At 45.8% G+C, this 20,376-nt stretch overlaps 1 protein-coding gene across 7 annotated transcripts in view; it reads right to left on the bottom strand.

Annotated features, from left to right (window-relative positions):
- LOC110347574 (olfactory receptor 7E24-like) overlaps positions 1-16,447 on the bottom strand; it is a 150,555-nt gene extending 134,108 nt beyond the window's left edge. For 3 of the 7 annotated variants that reach the window (XR_015451172.1, XM_087210886.1, XM_087210887.1), the window contains exons 1-2: positions 16,086-16,447; positions 12,412-12,650 (exon numbers count right to left, since the gene is read on the bottom strand). The gene's annotated coding sequence lies outside the window, so the exon portion shown is untranslated. The remainder of the gene's footprint in view (positions 1-12,411; positions 12,651-16,085) is intronic. The other 4 variants (XR_015451173.1, XR_015451176.1, XR_015451174.1 and 1 more) reach the window with 3 other exon arrangements.
- Positions 16,448-20,376: the final 3,929 nt, after the last annotated feature.

Raw genomic sequence — 20,376 nt, 5'->3', positions numbered from 1 at the left:
GGGCATTTTGCAGTTTCCAGGGAAAGTGATATAACATTATCTGAAATATGACAAAAAGCAGACTTCCAATGTACCTATACTGTACATTTGGTGTCTGGTGCTGTCTGTATGCAAATTTAAGAATAATAAGTAAATAATGAAGCTGAGGATTCTCATCACTTTAGTGAATGGCAACATTTTACTTTCCCTGCAGTACTGGGAATCCAACCTAGGCTCTATGCATGCTAAGGAAGTAGCCTCCAAGTGAAGGACCTCCCTGCCCCTACACATTCAGTTATAAAAGACAAATAGTTGAAGGGAGGGCAGGGGTATGGGGAAAAAATAAGAACCAAGATACATCATGTAAGGGAACAAGTTCCCAATGATGAATGTAACTATATTGTATGCTTAAGATGTATCAATAAACTAAATGGGAAAAAATTAAAAGAGAAATGGAAATTGGAAATGAAAATTTAACCCTCATGTCATAAATATATAACAACAGGCTCTATGTTTACAGAGTACTTTTCAGTATCTCAGGCCTACTGCTGCTTATCTTTCCCCTACTCTTGCTGCCCTCTTGCCAGCTTCTCCTAACATTCCACTGTCCACAGCATTTGAACCTTCAAGGCAGTTCCCAGAACAACCCCACTGACCTCACTAGTACATTTAGGCCATTTGTTACTTTACTTTTTTTCCTATGCATTAGAATAAATGTACACACATGGCACAGGGAGGCAACCACTGCCTCTGAGTTGTACAAAAACCTAAATGAAATTAAGTAATATGGGAGTAAGTTCTAAGAGACAGACATAGTTATGGATGAAACACAAGATACATTCTGAAAAGGTTTTTTTCAAGAACTGAATTTGGGATATGTATCACTTCCATGTCAGCCTGAGCTAGGAGTTAGCCAGAAGCTGATTCAGTCATTTCATAACTTTCTTTCTTAATCTGCAATACAGAGAGAGTATACAGAGGTATACTTTGCATTTGGAAGCGCCAAATGAGAAGCACATCACATGAGACCATGTTGTAAAGCATAAAGAATTATAAAAAGTCCTATTTATGCTTTCCCCCTTTTTCATTAGCATGTTTGCAATACGCTATCCCTCTAATTTTTGTGTAAAATCAGAGTGTGACTTTATACTAGAGTATATAAAGCAGAGTGTACGTGTTCAAAACTACCTACCTGCTTTGCATGTAAAGGTATAATTCATGTATTTATTCATTCTTTAATGATTTTTAATGTTCTGAAAAGTTACAGAGGCAAGTTGATCATGAGGCTTAATTAGACTCACAAACTAAGAGCCCAATAAAGTAAAAATGAAGACCTGTAAGACATTTCCTGTGCAGTAACGCAATAAACTCTGCCATCCGGGACTGGGTGGGACTCATACAGCATTCTGACACCATGCATTCCACTTCACAGGAGCTCTCTGGGAAGAGAAGGGAAGAGGATTCCAAGTCGAACCCCAGCCTAGAAAACTTACTGATGGGGAGAGAGCTTCTCTCAAAAAACACTTTTTAAAAAAGACTTGGGCTAGAAGTAGGTGCAAAGGCCTTGTATTCGCTCTGCGGCACTTCAAACAGAAAAACAAAGGTAATTTTCAACAAGAACCAACTTGATAGCCATGACTATTTTTATGCTTTCCAAAATCCTAGAGTAAAATTAAAACATTTGTTCTCTTCTTTCCAGCAGTTTCCTTTCACTCCAACATTCTTAGCAGCTGAGCAAGATTCTACTGGGAGGAGGGGGAAGAGAGGAGACAGGACGGCAACAAACACTCCAGAGCTGGCAGGACTGCCGCTTTAACTCCCAAAGCTTTGCCTTCCTTATTAAACCCTACATTCACATTTCTTCTTCTTTTTTATTTTTCAGTACCGGTGATCAAACTCAGGGCCTTGCACTTGCAAGGCAGGCGCGGTGCCACTGAGCTAAATCCCCGGCCCTTCACAGTTCTTCTTTCCAAACTTTGCACCACCATCTCATGGTCTCATGTGCTACCTCACTTGTCACTGACAACGGGGAAGATAAAGGCTGGTAAGTCACAGGAGCAAGGCTGGAGATGTATTTGTCAAAGTGTGAAATGCAAAGTAAGCAGAACAATCTAAGAAAACACTGGTGTAAACAAAACACTTTTCCGCACATCTGACATTGATCTCAGTTCTCCAAAGCTCCCCTCCCCCATTTTTCTCTCTTTCTGTGCTCAAATTAACAGTTGGAAGAATAAATCACCTTCTACAGAGGTAACATCAAGAATACCGTAACAACTCCCATGACAAACTCTACTTGAATTTACATAAGAGGTCCTCGAGTGTTTGGGTCTGAACTGCTAGACTGGTGTGAGGAAGTGTTTGGGTCTGAACCGACTGGTGTGAGGGAGGGAAGAATCAGTTCTTACCTGTCAAGGTGAGGATAGGGAGATGGGACCGAAGCTCTGATGCTGGTGTGTTTGAATTTTAAGGAAAGGGACTGAATATACGATAAAGTCCCAATAAAGTCCTGTGGGACAAGGTGGAGAGCTACTAACAGGAAGAGGCCAGAATAGGATTTGGTAATAAAAGGGGCCAAGAACTGGATGGTAGGGTAGAGAGGGAAAGAGAAGGTCCTCACGAGACAGGGAAAGGGTAAGTGTGGGAAAGTGAGGCTCAGCAGCATCAAATTCCCACTACATGTGCCCAGCCCCAAGAAAGCCAGGCCCTGGCAGGAATGATCCTGAAGCCCCCCTCACCACCCAGGACCCTGGGGTTTCCAAAAGTGAGGGTGTCACCTAAGGGCAGATAGTGTCCCCACCTCTTACAACTCCTTACCTTGGGGCATCTCGCAGTCACCAATGTGGTCATCCCTGGGTCCCATGAAAAACTCCTCAGTCTCCTGTGGAGCAGGTGCTTCTGCCACCACATCATTGGCCACTGCTCCATAGATCTCAGACTCAAAGTCTGCTTTCACTGGCCCCTTGTGCCCGCCCACCTTGGGGCCGGCATTGGGAGCCACACAACACCTCAGGATGTTCCCCATGGGGCACCACTGCACCTTCACTCAGCCCCACTGGACCAACTCAGCCCCCAAAGCTGACTAGTCTACTGCGGGACTGTGATCTCACTCAGTTCAAAGTGAATAGAGATCCCACACATGCTGAGAGCCAAATCCAGTGCCAGAGATCAGGTCAGATCTCTTTCTCCTTCATCTACCACCTATCAACTGAAAGCAAGAGGCCAGCACCAGCCAACTGGAGTGCATCCTGTGGTAACCTGGTTACCAAGAGCCAATCAGGAGCAGAGTTCCATCCACATGCCCACCCAACTACCACCCCACTTGATTCAAAATTCCCCATGCAATCTAGGGCTGCCCTGCTCTGTAGCAGGCACCTCTGCCCAGTATGAGCATACTATAAGTTGTAAGTAGCACAAGCTCCTTGCCTCATTCCCTTCCATAATTTGGCTGTTACATTAGAAGCAGCAGAAATTGGCTGAGGTCGCTCAGCCTTCGTCAATGGTCTCCAAATATATTCTTCCCCTCTAAATTAACCTTTGGTCCTCTTTAGCAAAGACATGCTAGTGCCCACATTCTATAGCCCTGCCTGACATAAAATGTCATCCAGAGGTTCCTGAGGCCTGCCCAGGTCCCTCATTTCCATGCTTGTAATAAATAAATGCTGCACTTCCTTGGGGTCCTCTGTCTTTGCTAACCAGAGCAGCTTGGATCAGCCCAAGACTTGGTTTCTCTCAAGTCTTTCTCTCTGTGTCTTTATTTCCCTCTTTCCTATTTCAGGAACACAGGACTGGCTCACAAGAAATCGAGACCTACAGCCAGGGTTTTCAATAATGTCCCTTATAATTGACATACAATATGGGTATAGATTGAACCCCTGGGTGACTTTGCCTGCAAGACAAAGTGGTGGAATTTGAGACAACATTTGGCTCGTGTGGAGTAATTCCAGATGCAGATGCGGGGTAACAGTTAAGACCAGCCCATAGCTAACCTTCCAATTACTGTCTGTTCTAAATACTCCGGGGAACATGTGTCAGATCTGGTCAGAGGAGCAGCACCTATACTTAACAGTGCTGCAGACCCAATTATAGCAGGCTATCTACAAGATACCTGAAGGTACTATTGTTTATATGGTACTAGACATTTACAAATATGTCCCTGTTTCTCCAAAGCAGGGGCACTAGACATGGAAATTTGGGAACGTGCAGGAATCATTCTCTGTGATGTCCACTAAAGAGATTATCCTCTTTCTTCTCAAACTTTTTCTTGCAGTTTACTTCACTTGGTTTTAACTCTGCTCCAATTAGCTCAGAATAAACAGCTGTGCCCTTAGCTAAGATGGTGCCTGAAATGATTCTAGTCATTTCAGAGGCAGCGGCACCTGCACGTACAACTTCAATTGCTCCTTGGGTGATAGCTCCTGCACTTTAGCCCACTCCATGGGCCACAGTCAATCCCATGGCTCCACCTGCACCAGAGGCAGGTCTCGTCACCCTCAACATGGCTGTGCTCTCAGTTAGGATGGCACCTGTGGTGGCCTTGGTCATGTCTCGTCCCTGGTTATGGTGGCTGAAGTAGATACAGTGACCATACTGGACTGTGCAATCGTGGCTGATGTTTCCAACTTTCAGCTGACTCTTGCTCATGAAGAGTGTTTCCTTGCAGCCTGAACCCCTCCTGACAATACTCTCTCCCAACTGCTCTTTTGGTGACTCTGTCTTTCCTGAGCCCCCAGCAGCTTCAGCCCCTCCCAAAGAGGAGAGCAATTTAAGAGCACCACCCCCTCACATGCCACTATCAGCTTACTGCTCTGTCCTCTCACCCACTATTGCCAAGTCATAGGAAAGGCTGCAATGGTAAGGGAGAATTTTAAAACACCCTGGTGTTTTGCTGTGGGACAAATGAGCCCCAGCTCTGCATGATGAGAGGGCAAAGTGGTACTTCATAAAGGAAAGTCTCCTGTCTGTCTAATCACACAGCTCAATAATTTTGTTTTACCTCAATAATTTTATCCTTGTGAAATTTTTACTAAGAAGATATTTGCCTATAATTTAAATTGGCTGATAGAGAAAAGTTATTAACTATAAAGACATGCCCTTTTTTCCCAGATTCCTGGCTGATCCTAATGATACCAATATTAAATTTACAAATGTAGTGTCTACTGTTGTCTATATATAACTCAAAAACTTGTATTGGTTAAAATAATGTGTTAATTTTTACAATCTGCTTTTTGTTGGTTATTGAGAATTGGTTTCAAGGGCCGGGGATTTAGCTCAATGCTTTTGCCGCCTGACTGATTTGCAAGCACAAGAACCCAAGTTCAATCCCTGGTTAAAAAAAAAAAAAAAAAATTGTTGTGAAGATTATCAGACCCTTGGGTTTGGAGAGATTACTTAATGGGACTCAACTTGGTAAATAAAGGAGTAGCCACCTGGGCATATTTCCAGCCTTTGTCCAATAGGGTGACCCCAACAGTTTCCATAGACTTATAAAAGACTTGCCCCAGTAAGCACTGCCAAACATAACATTGTGATATGTTTACAGTGGTCATTTTCAAAAGGTTACATTTTCTGTGACATAAACAAAAAAGGTTTTATTTAAAAGATACTTTTGGTACCAAACTAAATTGAAGGGCATGAAATTTCATATAATTGTGATACTTATTATTGCTACTTTTCTGATGTACTAAATGTATTCATGCCTTCTGATGGTACAGGTCTTCCAACATATTGTTTATAGTAATAACCTCCTTTTGATTTAGGTATTTGCCTTTCTCTAAGGCTACAACTACAGGTACACTTATAGGCTGCTACATTTTCCTTAGACGACATCCTATTAACAGATAACAACTGAGGTAGGAGTTGTTATGTTTTTGGGGAGGGATGAGTGTGCTTAACAATGGCTATTTTATATCAAGAGAGACATTTAAGTTTGTTACAAAAATGATGTCATCCTCATCACGTTAAAATATTGTATGTGGCTCTTGATTTAAACTTTTTTTTCTGTTAACTTTCTACACAAACTCAACTACTAAATGACCATGATTGATAAGAATAGCAGTCCTCTAATTTTATAGTTCAAAGTGTTATCCAGATAGAATTATAGTAAGTATACTACTTCCATTGTAATGCCAATGTTATTGATCTCTTCTGGTGTTCAACAACTAAAGTTTAGAGACTAGAACTAGAAAGCGAACTAGGCTAAGAAAATAGCCAATATTTTGCCCTGGCCCTGAAGGTAACAAATAAAAACTCAGGACATGAGAGAACTTTTTCTATGAGATCCTACAACTTTGGTAAGTCACACAACCCTCCTGAGCAGGGAGATTGTTCAACACGAAAAAGATAAGAGTCAACAACGTACAGTTTGGCAAAGGAATGTCACCTGGAAGGAAAAATCTCCCACATTTTCAAATGAAAGTAACATGGTCAAGGAAGGCTGTGACACATCCTGTCACCTGACACTGACAGGAGCTGAGAGGCTCTATGCATGGTTCCAACTAATGCCTGAGCAGTCTTCATTACCGTGATAGATAACAAGAGGTTAATTTTATGTGACACTGGTCTCACCTTAACTTGGTCTGAAACACCCAGTAAAAAGGTACAACTAGAAGACAGAGATTTAGCTTGGTACCGTGGCTGCCTGGAAAGCACAAGGTCCTGAATTGCATCCCTGGTACCAAAAAAAAAAAAAGTATAACTAAAAGACATTCGAAGTCCAGGCCATAATAATGTAGCTAGAATTAAAGAGGCTCCATTTGCTAGCCCCTACTGGCAGTTACCAGATACACTGGTGGTTAAACACTGTTACGGGTCATCAGACAAAATTATGAAATTTATAAGACCTAAAAAAGAGTAGTAAAAATTTTAGCTCACATTTTTTCTAAAATTATTAAATTTATGATATTTTTACAGCTTTAATTACAAAAAATTATGACAAAATATTAGACTTGCAGATAATTTCCATTGGTGGAGGTGTCTAGGAGCCAACAAATTCCAATTGCCATGTTCGACCTTTAAAAATAGTTTCTAAACATGGCTTTTTTCCCAACCACTTTTTTATTTTAGTGCTTATACTTTAACTATACATGCTCTAATTTCTTTAAAGATCTTGTTTATCCTCATCTATAGGCTGCCAAACCCCAAGTGATCAGGCAGGCACTGTGTCACTCAGCTACATCCACAGCTTCACTAATACTTCACTGACAGGATTCACAACACCATCTTTCTTACAGGAGAATTCCAAATACAAATGTAGATGCAAAATAAGAAAACACTATGTGGAGAATTAATTGTCAAGCGGCTTTGTATCAAATGCAAAAGCCTCTGTACAGCTGGGGATTTAGCTCAATGGTGCAGCTGCCTGCCTCGAAAACGCAAGTCCCGAGTTCAATCCCCTGTACCAAATGAACAAAAAAATGCAAAATACAAACAGCTCACTGAAAAGTCTCTGTACAGTAAAGGTAACAACACAGTAGAGGCAGACTCCACAGAGGAAAAGAAACACTTTTCCAGCTACTGTTCCCATGGAAGCTAAATATCGAGAACATGTAAGAAATATGGAAAAATAAAAGAGCCCAATACAAGGACTAATGAATTGAGCAGATGCTTCTCTCAACTATACCAATGGCCGATAATAAATATATGAAGAAATGTTTGCCATCTTTAGGGATTAGGGAAACACAAATCAAAACTACACTAAGATTCCATTTCAGTTAAGAATGGTTAACCTCAAGAGGATTACAAGAAAAATAACAAATACTTGTCAGACTGGGGTTAAAGGAACTTTTATGCACTGCTGGTGGGAAGGTAAAGTAGTATGTTCCCTACAGAAATCAGTACAGGTGTTCCTCAAAATCCTGAATAGTGCACAGTGGACTAGTATTGAGCCAAAAATACAATTTTCTCATGACTGTCAAAGTGGATGCATCTCAAGATCATGTCAGGCAAAATAAGCCAGATTCAGCAAAACAAACAGTGAATGTTCTCATGAACATGTGGCAATAAAAAAATATGAGAAGCAGATGGGGGATTTTTAGTCAAGAGAAAGAGGTGTCAGTGTCAGTAATGGGGGGGCAGATAATAGCATGTCAAATGAAATGTAGAGCCTATAGGCTGAACAGGAGAATGCAGTTGTAGAAAATATTATTAAACTAAAAGATGGAAGCAACTATGTAAAGCTAAAGAGAAAAAAATATGGAAAACATGGGAAAAAAGGAAACACACATTTTTAAAGAACTATTCAGTGTTCCAGAGAAGACTACACAGGGAATGGAAAAAAGGCAAGATAAAAACAAAGTGAGCCAGAGCGGGAGGATGAGACAGGACTGCATCCAAGGGCTGTGGTGACAAGATCAGCGCCCGGGAGCAATATGCTCTTACCCGTTGTGTCACGGCATGTTTGGACAGACCTGCCATCAAGTCCTGCTAAAATCACCCACACAGCATGAGAACATGGTATGAAAAACTGTGACCCAGGAAACACCTAGAGAAATCGTCTCACTTTCCTCGCTCCAGTGTGATGAAAAATCACTCATTTTGCAGGTCATACAGCTTTGCAGTAGGAACGAAGCTCTGACATGATGATGAAAGCAACAGTGGCTGGGTTACTTCTGATGACCTGAAGGTCATTTATGCTAAGAACACTGACCCTGGGCTTGAGCCTACAGAGATCTGATGGGTGAATAAAATGAGGTAAGATTTTGGGTTCTGTCTTCCTGTTGCTTCTGCTCGCTTTGCTATCTCAAACCCCAAGTCCAATTCTATTTGGCTCTGCGTGTCAACCTGTGGAACATCTATAATTGGTAATAAGTCCAAGGTCATCATGAAGGGTTAACGTGGCCTACCCTGCATTGAAGCTGCCCTGTGTCTTCTCTCCTGTCTCCTCTGCCCTGACACTTGTGCTGTCTCAACCACCACAGTAGCCCAAGTGCCAGAAGTCTCTGGGCTCTAAAGAGGGCACAGGTATACAGGCTAAGAAGTGTGGCCCAGTGTGACCGTGCCAGTAACACAAAAGTTCAACCACCTCAAGGATGAGTTGTTTGTGACCACCCCAGACACCACATGTAACACAAGAAACATTTTCTGGAACTGTACTCCTGCGTTGGAAATTGCTGGACTTGACCCCAATGCAGCAAATCCATAAAAGCTTACTATTCTCTTAGTTCTATGAGCAGCCCAGTGCCCCTTTTCATAGTCAATGCTGGATCCCTTTAGTTGAAGCCCCAGTCAAAAGTCTGGCTTCCCTGTGTGTCTGTGAAACACTCTGTCCTTTTTCTGTGACTTCAGATCTTAAGATCCAGTCCTGGAATGTACCTTCTAATACCTGCTACATCACACTCTTGTTTGCACACTCTCTCTCTGTCTCTCTTTCTATCTGTGTTTGGGTTTGTGAGCTTTTCCACTCCCCTTCCCACCTGAACACAAACAGGGACAAAATAAAGATGGCCCTGCCCAGAGGAGCTGACTTCCCAGTGTGGAACTGGGTAGCAAACATGCTGGCAGATGTAGTCGGTGGGTGGAATTTGGAAAACATATACACATTGTGCACAGGGCTCGTGCTCGTGGCTCAGGGGCCAACTAAGGATGTGACAGAAAGGGACAAGCAGGGCACAGGGGAGGACTGGGATCTGAAAAATCCCTGGCTGCCTTGTGTACTAAAGGGGGTGAATGTGGAAGAGCATGAATGCAGGCGGCCAGTGGGAACTGAAGTGTTGGGCTGAAGAGACCCAGAGCAGAAGGGTCCAGGTTGGGGGCACAGGAGAGGGCATAACTGGAAGGAGCAAACCCAGGAATAAGCAGGAGCCATGCAGAGGACAGGGATCCCACAGGCATGATGGTGGGAGTGCAGGTCGCACTGGGGTGCAGAGACCAGCGCACACCCACCTGAGTGACCTGGATCACAGAATCCATGGGGAGGTCTTTGGGAAAATGCAGCAGGGGGCAGCAAGGCCAAAGTGGTGGCCACAGACTGCTATTCCGCCCACCTTCCACAAAGAATATGGGGAAGCTTCACTGGTGGAGGTAGAGCTCCAAACAGACAACTGGAAAAAAAAGGGTAGGATTCGTTGACCTACAGCAGCTGGTCATGAAAAGAGAACAGCGTGGGAAAGGCCACAGAGTGCTGTGAGCACACTAGGATCAGACTGTTGCTGCACAGCCAAGGAAGGGAGACCACAAAGCCTGACGTGATGAACACTCTCATGGGAAGGACTGTGGTTCTGCGGACAGTCACCTCACCGAATGTGGGAACTGAAACCGGACAACTGAGAAAATGACCTGATTCCCCTAGGAATGTCACAGGACTCCCTCCACCCTCGCACATAAACACAGAAACAGGTGCTTCGTATCACAAGCAGTAAGGAAACAGAAGCTCTATGCACAGCGAGGTTCCCCTCCATTCCTACTAGAGTACCTCTCATCAGAAGGATGCAAACTAACCAAGTGATGGTAAGAATGGGGAGAAAGTGGAGCCCTGACACCGGTTGCGGCCTGTGTGGTATTTTCTCAAAAAGAATGATAGACATTTCACTTACTAGTAATTTGTAGGTAGATACACCAAAGAACTGAAAATAGATGTTCAAGCAAAAATGTGTGTCCTGGGGCAACCCACTTTCTGGTCCCCCTTCTGTCTCTCTTAGGCAGAAGCTTTCTTTCTCCCAATTATTTTTTCCTACTTTTTTTAAAAAAGAAAAGAATGCAAGCCTGTGCTTTTTGGTCTCCCACATTCTACTACAGAAAGATAGGGACAGGAGGAAACCCGCCAAGTAGCGGTGGCTCTGATGGCTGGGTGGGAGCCATCCTCAGCTTTGGACCTTGGTCTCCTCTGAACAATGCTGGGGATAAAACCCAGGGCCCTGCGCACACCAGGCCAGTGCTGCACCACAGAGCAGCACCCTGACCCTCACAGCTTTGATAAAACTAGATCTACATCTTGTCATGTGTAGTGTGGTGTGAAGAGCGTGGACGAGACAGAAAAACAACCAACAACGTGAGCACTAGGAGAAAACATGGCTCCACGCCTTTACAACCCGGAAGTGGAGCAAACCTAACTCCAACCAAAGAGCTCACAGTAACAAATGCCTGGGATCCAGCTAGGGACCTTATGCTTGCGAGGCAGGCAGCGGAACCACTGAGCTAAATCCCCGGCCCCCACAATAACTATTTTTTGATGACTCTACTGATTAACTTGAGTGGGAACTCTGCATGGTTCTGGGCGGGGAAGGCCCACTTTTAGGACTGGTGTCTGAACAGTATAAAAGGAGAAGTTGCGCAAAGGATTTCAGCTTATTTTCCTGGGAGGAGCTCCCATCTTCACCTTCACCTTGGGCATCCTCTTCTGGCTCAGTGAAGATTCATCAGCTTCCAGAACCAACCTTTTCACCCTCTGGGCACAGCCCCCTCCCACATTGCGGATCCCCATGCTCCCGGGCTCCTGGGCTCCTGATACAAGCTCGAGTGGGACACTGCTGTGGGCTCCAGGCCTTCGACCAAATCCTTCGGATAGCCAGCACGTGGACAGAGCTCTGGCCCTCTTCTCCAAGTGACTCTTTGGGCAGCGATGTGGGCCGATCATGTAAACGTCTGTGTGGTGCATTAGATCTGATTCCAAGCATGCACAGCCTTTGGAGGAGCCTTCCCAGCCTGCACGCTCATAAGAACTGACTAATATGGATGGTTTTAGCCCCGAGAGTACCTAAAGCAGGTCAGTGTAACACTAAATGTGCAGAGGTATTTTAGATACATGCTTCTATTTTTGCTGAAAAGAAACAAAGGAGGCTACATTGAAGCTACCAATAATGATTATGTACACAAAGTGGACAGGAACTGGAAGAAGCTGAGAATTCTCAGTAAACTTTATATTTGGCCTTGATTTTTAAGACCTGTACATGTTTTGCATACTTTGAAGAGGATTAAAACAACAACTGTGCATCAGCTCAAAAAAACAAAAACAAACAATGTGTGTCCTCTATATCTGCCAAGGTTGTGCCAAGATGAAACAGACCCAGGGGCCAGGGATTGCACCGTCTGCCTCCCAAGCCCAAGGACCCAGCAGTCCCATCCCTTGTACCAAAAAAAAAAAAAAATGAAAGAAAAAAAGGCAAAGAAACGGTCCTCGAATGAGTTGAAGATACAGAAAACTGGATCTGAATGGAAAGAGAATACTTCTCCCAGGCAGGGTAAGTGGTGAAAGTGAAAATGATCTAAGGAGTGCAATATCTTTTGAAAATCCCACTGATTCCTTGACAAAACATTATCAATTACCTAACCAGTCCGAACTGGATGCCAAGCAGTAACGCAAACCTCAACATCAATTTCAACCCTGGCTCTATATCCGACCCTGGTTTTCTGGTGAGTTGGGTAACCTCTGCCTAGCCAGGCCTCCCCTTTCCTCCAATCGATGGTGACACTTCTCCTCACTTCTGTAGCCCTCCTTACCTGCTGGGCCCCATAAATTCTGCTGGTCAAGTTACAGGAAGGCCTTGGGCATGGTCAGCTGGGCATCCTGGGTGGGCGTCTGGAGTCCTAGGCAGCAGCCTGGAGTCCTGGAAGTGTGGCAGCCAGATGTCCCAGGTAGGGGCCTCCAGTGCTAGGTGTCTGGCGTCCCGGAGGATGGTGGTCTGGAATGGTGAGGGCAAGGGCGAGTCCTCGGGCCCCAAACCACTGAGGGACTGGCTCTGAGGACAAACACAAGGCTGCAACCTGATGCTCCATAGGTTTAGCAGGAGGAAAAAATTACACTTCATTACGGTCTGCACACTACAGGAACATACACAGCCTCTACCCAACACCGGTCACAAGGGAAAGAAGGCTGGGCAGGCAAAACAGATCTTAGGAGATGGAGGTGGGGCGGGGGGTTATCAGGAGAGGGAGAGGAGAGCGAAGAGGGGACAGGAAGAGACGGAGGGAGGGGTGGGGGAGAAAAGACAGGGAGAAGACTGGCAGAAGGACTGGGGGGAGGGAAAGAGGAGGGGGAGGGGCCAGGCTGGGTCACCAGAAACAGAGCAAGGTCCCACCTGACCAAGGGAGTTGGAGAGTGGAGCAGCGGCAGGGTCCTTGGGGCAGAGAGGAGGGTGAAAGTGGCCAGTCCTCAGGCTCCAGCCACCAGAGAACCATCTCTCAGGGCCCGAGCCCGAAGGCCGCTCCTTACCTTCACAGGCAGAAGGTGGACTGACGCACGGGGTGGGAAATGTAACGCATGTGACCGCTTGCACATGCGCACAGAAACCTGGGGGCTATTTGGGGGAAGGGGTGGGGCATAGTCTGGTCAGGTGGAACTTGGCCACACCCCTGCTGCCTTGGAGCTGCTGGTGTAGAGATGTGCAGAGAGCAGAGCACCTAGGACTGAGCCCAGCTCTGCCCGGTGGGCTACACCCACTTGTGACCAAGGGCTATTAAGCACCCCCCGGACTCGCCACCAAGCCAGCCATGGAGCCCCATGGGTAGGGCCGTGCAGGAAGCAGAGTACCTAGGACTGACCCCAGCTCTGCCCCACTGGCTATGCCCACTTGTGACCAAGGGCTAGTAAGGACCCTCCTGGGCACAGCCCCCAGGGACCCGTGGAGCCGCACTGGTAGAGCCGTGCAGGGAGCAGAGCACCCAAGACTGAGCCCGGCTCTGCCCAGCTGGCTAAGCTCACTGGTGAGCAAGGGCCAGAAAGGATCCCCCAGGGCATGCCCCCCAGCCGCCCTGGGAGCCGAGCAGGTAGAGCGGTGCGGGCAGCAGAGCGCCCAGGACTGAGCGCAGCTCTGCACGGCTGGCTACGCCCACTTTCCAACAAGGGCTAGTAAGGACCCTCTGGACAAGCCCCCCAACCACCCGTGGACCTGCGAGTGTAGATAGGTGCAGGAAGCAGAGAGCCCAGGACTGAGCCCAGCTCTGCCCAGCTGGATACGACCACTAGTCACAAAGGCTTAGTAAGGACAACCCGGGCAAGACCCCCAGCTGCTCTTGGAGTCATGCTGGTACAGCCTTGCAGGGAGGAGAGCTCCCAGGACTGAGCCCAGCTCTGCCTGGCTGTCTATGCCCACTTGCAAACAAGGGCTATTAAGGACCCCCGCAGGCACTCCCCCCAGAAGCTGCCCAGGTAGAGCAGTGCAGGGAGCATAGCACCCAGGACTGAGCCCAGGTCTGCCCGCCTGAATACGGTGACTAGCCACCAAGGGCTAGTAAGGACCCCCTGGGCAAGGCCCCCAGCTGCCCCTGGAGTCACACTGGTATAGCCATATGGGGAGCAGAGTGGCAAGGACTGAGCCTGAGCTGAGCTGGGCCAGGCTGGCTATGCCCACTTGTGACCAAAGGCTAGTAAGGACCCCCCAGGCACACCCCCCAGCCTTCAGTGGAGCCACACGGGTAGAGTCGTGCAGGGAGCAGATCAACCAGGACTGACCCCAGCTCTGCCCGGTGGACTATGCCTAGTTGCCACCAAGGGGTAGGTAGGACCCTGCCGGGCACACCCCTCCACAGCCACCCGTGGATCTGAGGGGGTAGAGCCGGTAGGGAGCACAGTGCCACGGACTGAACCCAGCTCTGCCCGGCTAGCTAGGCCCACTTGGGACCAAGGGCTATTAAGGACCCGCCTGGGAATGTCCCCCAGGAGTTGGTGGAGGTGTGCAGGTAGAGCCCTGCAAGGAACAGAGAGCCTAGGACTGAGCCCGGCTCTTCCCTGCTGGTTACTCCCACTTGCCATCCAGTGCTAATAAGGAACCCCCCGGGGGGGGGCACACACCCCAGACACCCATGGAGCCCTGTGGGTTGAGCCAAGCAGGGAGCAGAGTGCCCAGGACTGAGCCCAGCTCTCCCTGGCCGGCTACGCCCAGTTGCAACCAAGGGCTAGTAAGGACGCCCCCCCCCCACAGCCCCAAGAACACCTCCCAGCTGCCCCTGGATCCATGGGGTTTGAGCGCTGCAAGGAACAGAGCGCCCAGGACTGAGCCCAGCTCTGCCTGCCTGGCTACGCCCAGTTGCCAACAAGGGGTAGGAAGGTACCCTCTGGGCATAAACCCAGCCGCTCATGGATCGCGCGTGGAGAGTTGTGCAGGGAGTAGAGGGCCCAGGACTGAGCCCAGCTCTGCCCGGCTGGCTATGCCCACTTGCGAACAAGGGCTAGTAAGGACCCCCCAGGCACTCCCCCCAGAAGCCCGTGGAGCCAACCAGGTAGAGCTGTGCAGGAAGCATAGCGCCCAGGACTGAGCCCAGGTCTGCCCGCCTGAATACGGCGACTACCCACCAAGGGCTAGGAAGGACCCCCTGGGCAAGGCCCCCAGCTGCCCTTGGAGTCACGCTGGTACAGCCATGCAGGGAGCAGAGTGCCTAGGACTGAGCCGAGCTGTGCCAGGCTAGCTACGCCCACTTGCGACCAAAGGCTAGCAAGGACACCCCCCCCCGGGCACAGCCCCCAGCCGTCAGTGGAGCCGCACGGGTAGAGTGTGCAGGGAGCAGATCGCCCAGTATTGAGCCCAGCTCTGCCAGGCTGGCTATGCCCTGTTGCCACCAAGAGGTAAGAACAACCCTGCTGGGCACACCCCCGAGCCACCCGTGGATCCGCGGGCGTAGAGTCGTGCAGGGAGTAGAGCACCCAGGACTGAGCTCAGGTCTGCCCAGCTGGCTACTCCCACTTGCGACCAAAAGCTAGTAAGGACCCACCTTGTCATGCCCCCAGGAGTCCGTGGAGCTGTGTGGGTAAAGCTGTGCAGGGAGCATAGCGCATAGGACTGAAACCAGCTCTTCCCGGGTGGCTATATGGACTTTGCACCAAGGGCTAGTAAGGACCCCCGGAGCATGCTCCACACCTGTATGTGGAGCCACAAGGGTAGAGCCCTGCAGGGAGTAGAGCACCCAGGACTGAGCCGGCTCTGCCGTGTAGCTAAGCCCATTGGGTACCAAAGGCTAGTAAAGACACCCCCCCCCACCCCGACGCCAGGGGAGCCGCGCGGGAAGAGCCGTGCAGGGAGCAGAGCGTCCAGGACTGGGCACAGCTCTGCCCTACTGGCTATACCCACTTGTGACCAAGGGCTAGTAAGGAACCTCCCCTCCCCCGGCACGCCCCCCAGCCGCCCGTGGAGGGAGCGGGCGGGCGGGCGGAGGGGGGAGGGGGGTCGGCCGCTCCTCACCTGTCTGTCTATGGCTGGCGGGCCACCCCGTCCCCGGGCCCCACGTCTCTAGGCGGCGGCAGCACCGCCGCCACCGCCGCCGCCGCCGCTCCACGCCACATTGCCGTCCTCATTGTCTGTCAGGAGCAAACCGCCGCCGCAACTCCGCGGATCCGAAAACCACCGCCAGCCCAGGTCGCTCACCAAAGGCGTGCCCCTGACGCCCACTAGGGCCCGCCCCCTGGATGGACAGTCATCTGGGCCAATCCGCGGAATGGACCACCGTTCGGAGGGCGGGACTTCGGACCTGTCCGGGCCCTGCCGTGCTGTGGTTGGAGGGACGAAGCCGTCAGCCACTGGGAGGCCGGGACCGGTGGGGCGGGAGGTGGCGCAAGCTGAGCTCAGCTGATGGCAGCACGAGGTATGCGCCGCACGTGGAGGGGGACGTGGTGGGGGGGGGCGGGGGCGGGGGCGGGAAGGAGCTTCGCGCCTGCGCACTCCGGCTGGCGTGCCTCCAGGGCTGGCGTGCCTCGTGGGTGGGCGACCCGGAGGGAGCGTGCTGGGGACTGTGTCCCCGAGATGCTTTTGTGGCCTAGCCACGTGTTGCTCCTATGTGGAGAATTTGATTTGACTTCAGCTTGTTCTTGGTGCATATTTGTTATATAAAATCAGTTTTCCTGAAACTTTAGAAAGAGGCAAGGTTCAAGAGTACCTTCCTAAAATGAGCTATTTCCTCTGTTCTACTTGAATGCCCTTAAAAATAAGGCATTTCAGATTTAAATGTCTTTTCTTGTTCTATTTCTTCACCTTCTCTTTGAGCCTTCACTTTCTTTCCTATCTCTTCCCCCACTTCTCAATTTTTTCCTCATTAGTTGCTATGACGGGTGTTTGCTTGCTATTATACATTTTCCTTTTATATTTGTCATAGCCCCAACGTTACATTTTTATTATTTGTTTGAACAGTTAATTGCCATTTGAAGAAATTTAAAGAATTAGAAAAGGCTTATGTATTTCATGCCAGTAGGTAAATTGTATATGGCATTTTTGTTTTTTCTTTCTACCATTAGTTTCCTTTTTAAGAGTCTAGGTTTGAATTATTTAAAGATTTCATTTCTGAAAAAGTTTTTATTTTGCCTTTACTGTTAAATTATGACTTAGATGGGTTTAAACTTTTGGGTGGAGGCTTTTTCTTTCACCAATTTAGAGATGTTGTTCCACTATAATTTTTTTAAAATTATTTCCCACAATCCATAATTATTTTTATCTTTTGTTTCTTATTCTGCACGCACTATTTGAGCCCTTTCAAGATTTTTATTTTCTCTTTTCTTTTAAAATTTGTGTAATTTTTTGTTTTTAAAATTTTCATTCAGTTTATTAGCATATTTTAGGTATACAATACAGGTACATTCATTGTTGGGATCTTGTACCTTTGCATGATGTATCTTAGTTCTTATTTTTTTCCCTTTTCCCTGCCCTCCCTTTACCCCCTCCACCCTTCCCTATTTACAGAGACTTTCCATTTTTTCCTTTTCTCATATTTTTTCTTTTCCATTTTTTCCTTTCCCTACCCTTCCCACTTCCCCAACTCCTTTAGACCTTTTCTTCCTGTTTCTCATTATCAGTTACACCATTTGAACCTTACTGACACTTCTAGTTTTTCACACCAGAGAAACTATTTGGTATTTACACATGTGTGTCCTATTTATTTCACTTAAGAGTGTTGGCTCAATGTGCATCCGTTTAGCTACAAATGTCTCTAGTTTCTCATTCTTTGTGGCTGAGTAGTACTCCAATTTATAGAAAAACCACATGTTCTTTATCCAGTCTCTAGTTGATGGGCATTTGGGCTGCTTTCAAGTTTTAGCTATTACAACCCGTGCCGCTATAAACATGGGTGTGCATGTACCACTGTGGTATGATTCCTTTAATTCTTTTGGAAAGATACCCAGCAGAGGGATAGCTGGCTCAAATGAGACCTCTAATCCTAGTTTTTTGATTTATCTCCATATTGATTTCCACAGTGGTTGCACCAGTCTGTACTCCCACCAACAATGGTGAAGGGTTCCTTTCTCCCCACAGCCCTGTATTTTTTTATTTTAATAATTTTATAGTGATGCACTTTTATGTGCTTTTCTTCATGTTCCTCATGCATCTTTTTGGAGCAGGGCTTGATATTTCCCATCAAATTTTTTTGAGCCATTTTCCTATTTTATTTTAATAGTTTCTTATGCCATTTCTGAATTCACATATATCTTCTTCAGTAATATTTAATCTGCCATTAACACCATAAAATATGTTTTCATTTCAGATGTGTAGTTTTCACCTCTTCAGGCTGAAATATACACTTACATATAATTATATATATATGTGTGTGTGTGTGTGTGTGTGTGTGTGTGTATGTGTACATGGTGTATCACGTCTGTAATATGCAATTGCATAGAAGATATATATATAGTGAATAATATATACATATATGAGATGTATATATTTTCAAGATATCCCAATATACCATGTGTAATTATTTGTCCAGATGAGTGATTAGGTAAGATACAATAATAACACTCTTTTAGTGTCTCTATGTGGTAAGTTCTATACCCAAGCCAGTTTGAGTGATTGCTTTTTGTACTTCATTATGGATAATATTTTCAAAATATACCTGATAATGTTTAAGCAGCTTTCATACACTGTACATTTTACTTTGCTGAGTGGTGTTATGTTTTTGCCTTCTCATAAATATTCTTGAACTTTATTTTGAAATGTAGTTAAGTTGGAAACACAGAATTTTTCAAGTCTTGCTTTTAAGCTTACTTAAGCAACAATAGAGCAGCATAGAATTTAGAGCTAATCAATCCCCACTTTATGAATTCTATGTACAATGTCTCTGAGTTATGAGGTATTTTTTGCAATACCTGGGAACAAAAATCATTGCTGACCCTATGTGAGCTCCGGGTGCTGTTCCTTCTATTACTTTCCAGTGCCCCCTACCCTATCCACCCATGCAAGCTCAGGTAATTTCCTCACAGCAGGTGCTGATGTGCATGTGCTGCTGTCCTTGCTTTTTCTCCAAGCGAAGGTGTCCTGGGAACTCTTCACTGCCTTTGTCTCTTCCAGTTTGCTATCTCAGTTTACTTCACCAGACTGTGCCTGGGGCTGAAGAATCTATTAAAGAGTAAGTTGGGGAAATCATAGGGTTCATCCTATTTTCCATCCTTCAGTGATGATTGTCCTTCATCACCTGTGTCCAAGGACACAAAAGCTGTTGTTTCAAAAGTTATTATGATTTCATACTTGTTTTATGCAAGTCACTGTGTCTTCATCTAGGTTAAAAAAGTAAAAGAACTTACATTGTGTTTTAAAGCACAAAAAAGTCTCATCTTCATGAATCTTATACTGAGGACTGTTGGGGGTAGTATTTTACATCCATTTACTCATCAGTACAAATAACGTCATCGTTATAATTTTCTACACATTTGTTTTGTATTTGAGGTACTTCCTATCTTATTCTTCATTAGCTTAAATAATTCCTATTTTAAACTTTGATTGTTTATTATGATATATTGTGGTAATAATACTGGATTTTGAGAATGGAATTATAAGGAATTGATTTTAAATATACTTTATGGCAAAAAAGATATTGAAAAGGTTCAAGCTTTAGTGAATAACCAGTTTTTTTAATATTTTCTTTACAAGGAACCCCTGTTTTTTAACTCCACAATAGATAAGAGAAAGTTGTTATTATTTAAGTAAATGAGTGAAGTATATCTTTTTATTAGAAAATAATAATATGTGAATTTTTTTATATTTCTTATGGATAGTGAGTTACTTTGATTAAATATCTTCAATATTTTAAAATTAAATATTTAAAATATTCCTTTTCTGAAAAGTTGCTCAAAATGAAGATATCTTAGTGATATTCTTTATAATTTTATTTTACACATATAAAAATAGAACTCATTATAATTAATTCTTGAGATGTTTTTCTTCTTTAGCATGAGGTTAAATTTTTAAAGGAGTCAAAAACAGTAAAAATACCTTATTTACTCAAAGATTATGATGAAAAATTAGGACTAATATTTTCATTATATGTGAAGTGTGAATGGTGAACAAATTATAGGGTATAGTTGTAGAAAGCAACCAGGAGCAGGTTAATAGCAGAACCTTTGAAAACAGCTTAACTAGAATATTCAAAAAACTGGTTTCAGTTCAAGGATATTGTATGGTAAATATTTTGAGTGCATAAGAAAATTAATTTTCAAATACTTTTCAAATTGTTACAGTAATTTTTAAATCCAGAATTTCTAACTATCATTTT

Source organism: Heterocephalus glaber, unplaced genomic scaffold (genome assembly GCF_053883595.1).
Source record: "Heterocephalus glaber isolate CG9 unplaced genomic scaffold, H.glaber_assembly_v1.0 deba00001227, whole genome shotgun sequence".
In the NCBI taxonomy this organism is placed as follows: Eukaryota; Metazoa; Chordata; class Mammalia; order Rodentia; family Bathyergidae; genus Heterocephalus; species Heterocephalus glaber.
The sequence above is the reverse complement of the archived record's forward strand: the minus strand, read 5'-3'. Positions and strand labels throughout refer to the sequence as shown.